The sequence below is a fragment of the Pseudorca crassidens genome, chromosome 16 (assembly GCF_039906515.1).
Source record: "Pseudorca crassidens isolate mPseCra1 chromosome 16, mPseCra1.hap1, whole genome shotgun sequence".
NCBI classification, from domain to species: Eukaryota; Metazoa; Chordata; class Mammalia; order Artiodactyla; family Delphinidae; genus Pseudorca; species Pseudorca crassidens.
The window spans coordinates 79317955-79328082 of NC_090311.1; the positions used below are offsets into that span (position 1 = coordinate 79317955).

Below are 10128 nucleotides of genomic sequence, written 5' to 3' on the forward strand. Positions count from 1 at the left end.
GTGGGATCTTAGTTCCCTGACCAGGGATCCAACCCAGGCCCACGGCAGTGAAAGCACTGAGTCCTAACCTCTGGACCGCCAAGGAATTCCTGACCTGCATTTTAAATGCGTGATGAACACCTAAGCTTTCAAAACCCAAAGAAAGGTCTTCCAGTGCTTGAATGGAGCTGGGGGTCTCTACCTGGACTGGTTGGGCGATGGTCTACTTTGCTTATTCAAATAAGAAGCCAGTGGTGGTGGTCAGTCTCACTCAAAGCCCAGTGGCACCCCCTTTCTTGGTGTGTGTCTGGTGTGATGCAGGTGACTTTTCCTTCTCCAGCCAAGGCCTGGGTGTCACTCAAGGGTATTTATTATGTGTCTTGCTGCAAGTGGAGACTGATTTGGGCTTCGGTGCCATCTCTCTGCCACTTCCCCCTCGCCCCAGCGCTATATTTATTAGGTAGCAGACAAAAAAAGACAGCTCTATATGCTTTCAAACCCACACCCTCTCCCCCCATGCTTTGTTTTCATAAATGTTGGTTCCTCCAGAGAACCGAACAGAGCCCGCAACCCTGCACATGCTTTTCAATAACCCCGTGACTAGAGTTCGCTCCAGCCAATGAGGAGGGAGCAGTGGCCCCGAGATAGGAGGCTTTATTCGGCATGACTCGTCCTTGGAGACATCCAGCCCACTTGGCCTGCGTTGTTAAGAGCCTGGTTCTGTAAATATTGACAGTTAAGAAGCCACCCCGAGAGCTACCGAGCAATAATCCGGAAGGTAATGCATATGAATATGCCCTGTGATTAGGCAACACTTGACATTTGCTAGGATCCAGCCACTGCTAAATATCACCACGCTATCTCTCTTCCAAATAGTGGCCCCTTTGCTGGTGTGTGACTCACAGTTGATATATTTTGGGGTCTGATGCAGCAAGGAAAGTTTAGTCTGCCACAACAGAGAATGACATCCAAGGCCACTTCGGTTTCTAGGATACTGGTTTCTTAACAAGTGTGGCTTTGCCAAGAAGGAAAAGCTCAAAAGAAGTCTCCGTCTTTGAGAAACTGAAGTGGGTATGAAGGTACAAAGAGCAGAAGGGTGCTTTTCATCATTCAGAGTCCGTGCGTTAAAACTTGCTTGTCCCACGGACACATTTCTGGTATATTTCACCAACGGGTGCCCGTGGCTCCCCAAGGGGTGACCTCTCTGTGCAAGTCAACACTTTTAGGCTTGTCGGCGCTGCCCTCAGAGAAGGGACGAGGATGCCCACACAGGAACTGGATTTACCCCTTGCCCCCCCTTACTAACGACTTAAAATAAATGGATCATTACCTGAACGTCTACTGACGCTTTCTGAGGCCTTCGGCTCTTTGGTTTATCGAGCTTTATTACTGTGTAGGAACTTCCCATTTGAATCTCAGTCCTTTTGAATGGCCCTTGTTTATTTCCTACATTTGTTCCAGGCTGAGGGCCTGTCCTGCCAAATCAGAGATGAGCTTTTCAATAGGCGGGATTTGAAGACAGGCCTTTGGCAGACCAGTATGCTGGCTGAAAGTGTGGCCCTTGGCCGAGGGCATGTGTACACACACACACACACACACACACACACACACACACACACACCACGCGTGCAAGGCTGCAGCCCTCTGCGTAGTCACTTGGCATTTCCTCTGCGTTGCCCTGTAAAGAGAGCAGAGCTCCGCTTTTACTGACTGCATCAAGAGGCAGCACAGCCCTGAGAAGGGAGCATGCTTTGGGGCCGGCATGCATTGAAGCATGCATTACCTTGATGTAAGCCATCACTTTACCACTAACTGGCTGTGTGACTTTGGGTAAGTGTCTTAACTACTCTGAGCCTCAGAGTCCTTATTTGTAAAGTGAGGGTAATAAAACCTACCTTGCAGGGCTAGTGTGAGTCGAGATGGGAGAATGCATGTAACACACCTGGCTCATAAAAACTGCTCCGTCCACTGTAGCTAATATTGTCTTTAGCACCCAGCCACAATGACAACTGCTGCTGCTGACACTTTTGGATTGTTCTGGATTCAAGTTATTAAGGGCTTACTCTAAGTCTGAAGTTTTATATGCATTGTATCCAACCCTCAAGGGGGCATTACTGTCCTCACTTTACAGAAGAATAGCCCGAGACTCAGGAGAGCAGCTAGCCAGAATAGGAGCCAGGCATCTCTGGCTGTGGGGAGCATACACTGGCCACGACCTGTGCCATCTTTTCAGGGACACTGGAGGTCACGAGTGTGTGTGTGTGTGTTTAGCGGAGGCTGGCAACTTGCTGTGTCAGGAGGACTCTAGGGCACCTGCTTCATCTTTGCCCCATTACATGAGCACAGACTGCTCTGTGTGCTGTTAGCCAAACATCTTCGCAAAGCCCTTGCTTAACCACCTGGCAGTGGCTGACTGTTCTGTCCTTTTGTTTAGGTAGATCACACACCTGCCGAGTTACGGAGCAGTGTTCCAGGACCTGCTGCTAGTCCAAAGTTTTAATGGAGTGTCCAAGGGCGGGTGACAGGAATCCCAGCTGTCGGGATGTTTGTGTGTGTGTGGCGGGGGGGGGGGGGTGGTGTCTAGGGTGCTTGAGGAGTGGAAAGGAAGCTAAGGTGGACAGTCACCTTGCTCTGTCTTGGTGGCCAGAAGGAAGCAGACGGTTCAAGTTCCTCCTCCAACCCACCTCTGTCCAGGAATCATTTTACCTGAGACGATGAGATTTCAAATTATGCCCTCGCAGGACTGCATTATTAAGGGTGCACCTCTGGCACCAGGACTATATGGCACGTTTGGAATAAAAGAGAGGCAATCAGTAAGGCAACATGCAGACCACGAACGAGAGGCTTCCCCTGCTGTGGCCCAAGATGAAGAAGGTGTGTTTCCCACAGTGGAAGCGAGAGGTGGAGAAAAGGATCCTTGTGATGACGTTGAATGGAGAGCCTGCTTACATGTAATAAAAGAGAACTTCTAGACACACACACTTCAGCTGGGTGAAACCTATGTTTCTTGTTCCTCTCTCAAAGGTGGGAGAGGCCCCCCTGAGGCCCCCAAGGAGGGGCCCCGTGGCATCACTTCTGCTTACCCGGGTCCCTAAATGTCCCAGGATGTGGGAGGGTGCTTCCCCGAGGGCCCAGAGGTCACCCAGCAAGGCCAGGGCCAGGCGTGTTCCCAGAGGGAGCGTCAGTGAGCCTCAGAGGCTTCCTCGGAAGGTCTGGTGTTTCTGAGAGAAGGAGGGAGCAGCAGAGTTGAGGCAGACCAGCTTTTGCTGCCTAGAGATCAGATCTCGTTCCTGCCTGAGAGGTCTCCGCTCCGGTGAGTCGGCAGGAGAGTGAGCATCCTCTCTCAGCAGTGGCCAGTGGAGGCCAGACTAGGCAGGCAGGTTGGACCGACTTTGAAGAGATGCCTGGGATGCTTTGGACTGGCTGGGTCTGTTTCCGGTCCTCTTAAGCCCTCTGGGTCTAGGAGTCTCTTCCTTGGTGCTCCAAAGAGCCGACAGACTCTCCAGCTGGTTCCCACCTCTGGAGGGTGCCACGCAGACTAAGCCAGTGTACGACACTGGCAACATCTGGAACACGGGACGTGCTGAATCCATGTCATCTAATGTTACTGTCACTTATTGCGTCAGAATCCGTTTTGTGTTTACACTTTAGAAGTCTGTTCTCCTTCAGACCAAATGGTTCTTTCTGGCAGACATGCTCTACCCCCTCCTCACCTCCCAGAAAGTTTGGGCTCCTTTTTGCTTTCTTTGTGTCCCAGATTCATTTCTCTCATTCATTCCCTTGCTCATTCATCCATTCTCCCAACACTCATGCCAAAGAGATCTGTGCGCTGGGCCTGTGCCCTTGTGGAAGTGCTGTCACCTGCTTGTGACACTCCCATGCACCCCTCCCGCCCCGCAAATACACACACGAAAGGGTCTTTAGTCTTTCTGGTTCCACGGCTAATTTCTGAAGAGATAGATGCACGTGCCCTCCATTTTTTGTGCGTGTATTTTTTCAGTGCCGGTAAGACTTTTTCACGGAACTCAGCGCCGGCAGAGAGCATTTGGGGCCTCTGATTTAGAAAGCACTCCCTGTTCCAAGGTCCTCTGAGGCCTTTGCTCTCCAGATCAGAGAAGGGAGGAGGGAGGAGCCACCACAAGCCTGGTGGAGAAAATCAGGCCCACGTGTAACCTGGGGCCTGCTCCCTACCCTACCCTGCCTGGAGCCATGCTTCCTGATGTGAGGCCTGGGACAGATTTCTGCTTTTCAAGAGCCGCCTGGGTAAAGAATGAGAGTCAGGTTACTTTAGAAACCAAGGAGTCTTTTTTTTTTCCTCTGTTGCATCAGAATCTGCATTTTATTTTCTATTTTTTTATTTATTATTATTATTATTTTTTAATTGAAGTAGAGTTGACTTACAGTGTTACAGCAAGCCGTCTAGCTGAGGCTACATGACAATTACAAGCCACCCAGAGAACTGCCCGTTCCACCAACACTCACCATGTGACTGTGGGCACGACCCTGCAGTGGAGTGGACACAGCTGCCCTTTTGGAAACAATGCCCCCCTCCAAAGCAATTTAAAGGGGAAAGAAAAAGATAGCAGGGTCAGGCTACAAATGGTTACCTAGCCTTGGAACGCTTATTCGAGATAGTCTGTGTCAACATGGGGACAGCTGCTACTGTCTTGGGTGAGGATAGGAAAAACAACTGGGAGGGGAGAGGCCGGGGCCGGGGGCGGGGGGCTGCTGGAGAAATCCTTGCACAGCAGCGGGGGCTGGGCCTCGGGATGCAGCTGCAGCAGCGCATGCTCTCCAGGATTCTATTTCAGGCTGACTGGAGGCAAGAATGTGTTCTTTGCCATAGGAGGAATGTTCCCTCAGACAGAACTGCTAATCGGGCGAGATGAAGGGAGGAATGAACAGCCGGTGAGGGCTGCTGCTGCTTTTCCAGCCGTCTTTCCCCTCCTTGCCTGAGTCCCATGGATTTGGGGCCGGCTAATTGAGACAGCGGCAGACGATCAACCCCGCAACCCGCCGAACCCCGCAACCCGCCGAACCCCACGGCCTTCATTTTGGAGAATGTGGGAACTTTCTGAGCCTGCGAGCTCCGTTGCACAGCTCTGAGCAATTTTCCAGATCTACCCTATGTCATCTGTCTCCTTGACATAGAGAGGGAAGGAGGGAGGAAGACGACGAGGCTGTGGACGGGCCAAAGAGACAGAGGAGGGAAAGCAGGGGAAAATGGGGAGAGAAGCATCTTGCTGACGTCAAAGAAGACCACACTCCCCAACCTCAACCGCCCACTCCCTCTAATTTACTAGAAACCAAACAGCCTGTTTTGAAACCTGTAGCCTGCAGTCTGTTATTTTGTTTTGTTTCTGTTTTCGTGTGTGTGTGTGTGTGTGTGTGTGTGTGTGTGTGTGTGTGTGTGTGTGTGTGTGTGTGTGTGTGTGTGTGTGTGTGTGTGTGTGTGTGTGTGTGTGTGTGTGTGTGTGTGTGTGTGTGTGTGTGTGTGTGTCTCTGCTATTCTCCCTTGACCCAAAGGGCCATTCATTGCTGGGAGTTTGAAAGCTACCTGATTTCCTGAAACGCAGGGGATTTCCATGAGTAATAATTCAGCCCGTGCTGGTGCAGGGCGCTGGGGCGCAAGTAAACTGATCCAGCTGCTCGCCGGCTGCTGGAAGAGTGCCCGGGGGAGGGGGACGACATCTGCAGTTGGGGCCGCTGCGGGCGCGGTCACGTGGCCCGGCCGGCGTCCGCGGAGCTGGCTCAGGCTCGCCCCCCGCCCCGCCCGCCCCCTCGGCCCCGGCCCCGCGCGCCCCCGAGCCCCGGCCCCGCCCCTGCGCTCGCCCGAGACCCCCGCGCGCGCGCCCCACGTGGGCTCTCTGCTCTGCCCGCAGGCGCGCGCCTCGCAGCCCGCGCTGCTTTCTCGGGCTGCGGCGGCTTCTCAGGCGGAAGGCAATTCCCCGGCTGGTGTGGCAACCTGTTTCGTGGGAAATGCGGGACAACCGAGGATGGCGGGGGCGGCCCTGTGTCCTAAGCTCCCCCCAGAGAGTCACCTTTTTGGTACACCTTTTTTTTTTTTTTTTTGCAGTACGCGGGCCTCTCACTATTGTGGCCTCTCCCGTTGCGGAGCACAGGCTCCGGACGCGCAGGCTCAGCGGCCATGGCTCACGGGCCCAGCCGCTCCGCGGCATGTGGGATCTTCCCGGACCGGGGCACGAACCCGCGTCCCCTGCATCGGCAGGCGGACTCTCAGCCACTGCGCCACCAGGGAAGCCCTGGTACACCTTTTCGGTACTTTGGCTCGGTTGATTGTGCTTCCCAGAAGGTTCCCCCAGTTCTGTTGTCTGGACAGCCAGGGCCTATTTACAAATAAAATCGGAGCTGGCAGCGGTAACCTGCATGTAACCGGAGCCTAAAGAAATACCGTTTCCACTACCCAGATGGTAGGGTTCAATCTGTGTTCTGGCCAAGGCCGCCCAAGTTAATTTTTATCCTAGTAAAAAAATAATAAACACGGCATTAGCAACTAAATGTTTATCAGTTTGCAGTTCATTTCCAGCCAGATCATTTCACTCCTGCATGTTTTTACTGTTAGCTGATGCACTGGAGTGCTTTTCATGAAACCATATGTGACTATTTAAATTCTAGCCTCTATAGCATTTATACGGTGCTTTTCACCTTAATTGGATAATGGTATTTGGCTGTTGCAGCCGTGGCCCTCAAACATCGCATTTTAATGATAAAGAAACTGCAGTAAAGAAAGGTTAAATGGTTTGGTGGGGATCACCCCACAGTTAAGGAATGATACCAGGCAAGGATTCCCTGAATGGGAAGATGTCTCATCAAGGGGGCAAAAGCAACCAGAGCACAGAAAGAGGAGGACGGAAACTTGCGAGCATCTAGCCGCTCATCCAGCCAAGCCTTTCTGCAAATGCTCTGGCTGGTTTTGTTGTCTTAGCGGAATTAGCAAGACCATTTGGTGGCGTCATCTACTGTTTATCCCCCGACTATTATAGCCAGAAACAATGATTCAGCGACGACAGGTAGAGTGATGGCTATACTGTGAATCACGCAGGCACTGAACCCTCTTCCCAGCCTCCCAGGTCTCCTTCATTTGAGTATAAAATAGAAATCTTGGTATTACCACGTGGTTCAGGGTGGTTCTAAAGTAAAGTGGCTGCTTGGAGAAAGGGAGAGAAGGAAGAGTTTGCAGAGGCAGCGGCATACAACAGACTACGTTCCATCTTTTTCTCCTTGGGAGAATAACTCACTTTCTTGAAGCCTCAGTTTTCTTCCCTCTGAAAATGAGGGGCTAGCAGGATGCCCTCGGAGGGCTGGCACGCACATAAGGGGCATTATGTATTCAGGGCTCGGCGTCGTGCTTGGCGTCTAGCAGACGCTAGTAGAAATGCTCTCGTTAAGAAGAGTAGTCTTGGCAGGGCTGGCAGGCAGTGGGTTGAAGATACCATATATGCAACTCCAGATATGAGGCAATGCCCCATTTCCCAATGAGCAAGTTACAAAAGTTGTGTGTGTGTGTGTGTGTGTGTGTGTGTGTGTGTGTGTTTCTTGGCTGGCTTGAGTATGTACGCTTTTAATGATGCAAGTGGAATAGTCAAATTTTAGTTATAAAATTTAATTTCTTGATTTAATTATATGCCTATTTTAAATTGATGCATAAATATACTTATTTAGAATGTTGCCTTTTTTTTTTTACTCATTATCCACATTCTTCATCACACCTGTCTTCGTCATCACTCGAGCCCCCTTTTGAGTAATCTCACTCAGTCTTCCAGGACACACCATCTTGCTTCTGCCCGCGTATTTTTGAGTCTATATGTTGCAGTCTCTGGAAATGTTATCTCAAGCTCAGTATCTATTTGTGATAAAGCTGACTTCTTCTTGTCCTGATTTAAAAAGGGACCTTCATGGGGTTGTGGCTATGTAAGGAAGTGTTCATGCACTTTAACGATGAAATGAAGGGCTGAAATGACATGAGGTCTGGGATTTTCTTTGCGACAGTTCAGCAAGGAGAAAAAGATAAAAGACAAAAAAAGGACCAGTGAGGCAAATATGGAACAAACTGGGTAATTAGTGATCTGGGCAGTGGGTATACGGAGCTTCATTTTACTATATGCTCTTCTTTTGATATATTTAAAAATTTTCAGAATAAAAAATTTAAAAAATGAGCTTTAAAAGACTTGCTTACAGTATCTAATACTTGAAACTAGAGGTTGACCTTCAAGAATAACTACAAAAACTTCTAAATTTCTTTGATTAACAAAAATACAACTTCTTCTAGGGAACCTCTATGAACATCCCAGACTTGTATTGATTGAATGCCTTTCAAGGTATTTTGTTATTCAAAATAAAGAAATCAGGTGAGCACTCTATACTACGAGGAACTTTTGACAGACACAAATGTAAGGCGGCATCTTACATTTGCCCATACGTGTTATTTTCCTCAGTGCTTTGTTGGTCTGAGTGGACAGGGGTTGGTAATGACCCCAAATGGAAAACTCCCTTTAAGTGATGGGAGTGTCCTTTGTCAAAAATACCCATTACCTAGTGCCCTCATTGGCATCTGAGCTAGAAGGCCCAGGATAGCAGGGAACATACAGTCCTGGAGGCAGGCCTGGTGGCCTCTGCCTGGGGATGGGGTGTCTGGGATGATGTAAAAGGAGAGAGGCAACATTTTCCTCATTGGGCAATGTTTATCCCCTGGGGAGAGGGCACAGAGCCATGGTCCACACAGCCAAAGTGAGAGGGTGCTTGGGTAATTGTCTAGCATGCTGTAAGTCAGGCAAGACTGTTTAGGCCTAAGAGTCCTAAATTACCACAGTCTGAAAGGATCGGAAAACTGTTCAACGTTTATGTTCGTTTTATAGCCATGGCTTTTCCAGAGGAGGAAAGAAAAAGCGATTATTTTTAAAACATTTTTGAAGAATAGGATGCTTTCCATAAAACGTAGTAGACGCTTTGCCAGTGAGGATTACAACGAAAAATATCTACTCGGCCTGTGTGGGAAGTCTGGAATTCTCTGGAATTCTTTGATTTTATTGTCTTTTCCCCTGAGGATGCATTGTGCTAGGCCACAGTAGACCCGTCATAATCGTTGAGAGATTTACTTCTGACACTTTTCGGTAGCGCCTTGTTCACACTCAACGTTTCACAAGACAGAGACTTTTTAATATTTTGAAGGAATCCTCCCTCAGACATAAAAATCACAGCATCATGGCCTTACAGTGTGTATCCCTACATTTCAGTGCTAGCAGATTTATTGGAATGCAGAAAAACAAAATAAGATCAACAAAACACCAGCACTCTCAAACCGAGAGCAGGTTCTTTTTGGACGACGTGTGGTGTTTTTGATGAGCTAAGTGTTGATTCTAACCCAAAAAGACCAAAAAGTGTGAGGTTAGATAAGTGGCTGCTAGATTCATTATTGCCGTGTGGATTCTGTGAAGTCAGCTTAGAGTCACTGGGTGCATCTGCAGAATAAAGTTTTTGTTGTTCATCTTCGCTCTGATTGGGCAGTTACTGAGAGCAGAACCTGCACCACCTTCCAGAAGCCCTCTGGTAGCTTCAGGTCTTTGCCTGGAGGGTAGACGCTTCTAGCAATGGAGCTCAGGATGGATTCTGCAGGCAGTGCTTGAGCAATGCCAAGTGGCCCCCGGCCAGGGTAGAAGTTAAACCAGGAGATGACTATCAAGGGCAGTTGTTAGGTTTGGCCCATCTGTCTCGAGCTGCTGTGCTGAGCAGGAAAGAGAGACGTTTGTTTGTGGATTTAGCTCATCGTTCTACAGTGCACTCTGTAATCTGAGTCTTTCTGTTTGCTCAAGAGAAAAACAAGTCTGACTTGCATACCATGGAGGATTGAGATTGGATGGTTTACATCTTTCACCCAGGTTCCTTGGAGCCCTCTCCTCACAGTTTTCTGCATTTATTTCCCAGCAATCTGGACAGCAGCTTCATTTGGTGGTTTGGGATGTAGTTAACATTTTCTAGTAGATGTGCCGCACATCTTGGGATGAATATAATCGTTTCCCATGAACTGTGATGATTTCTTCCACTACTTCCCCCCCCACGGCCCGCCTGTGTGTGTGTGTGTGTGTGTGTGTGTGTGTTTGCATGAATAATAGTATGGCTGTACCAGGGAGC

At 49.4% G+C, this 10128-nt stretch overlaps 1 long non-coding RNA gene across 1 annotated transcript; it reads left to right on the forward strand.

Annotated features, from left to right (window-relative positions):
• The first annotated feature begins 1635 nt into the window (after positions 1 to 1635).
• On the forward strand, positions 1636 to 2958 carry LOC137209400 (uncharacterized). The gene is made up of 2 exons (XR_010936036.1): positions 1636 to 1809; positions 2721 to 2958. It is a non-coding gene; the product is annotated as an uncharacterized lncRNA (long non-coding RNA).
• The last annotated feature ends 7170 nt before the right edge of the window (positions 2959 to 10128 follow it).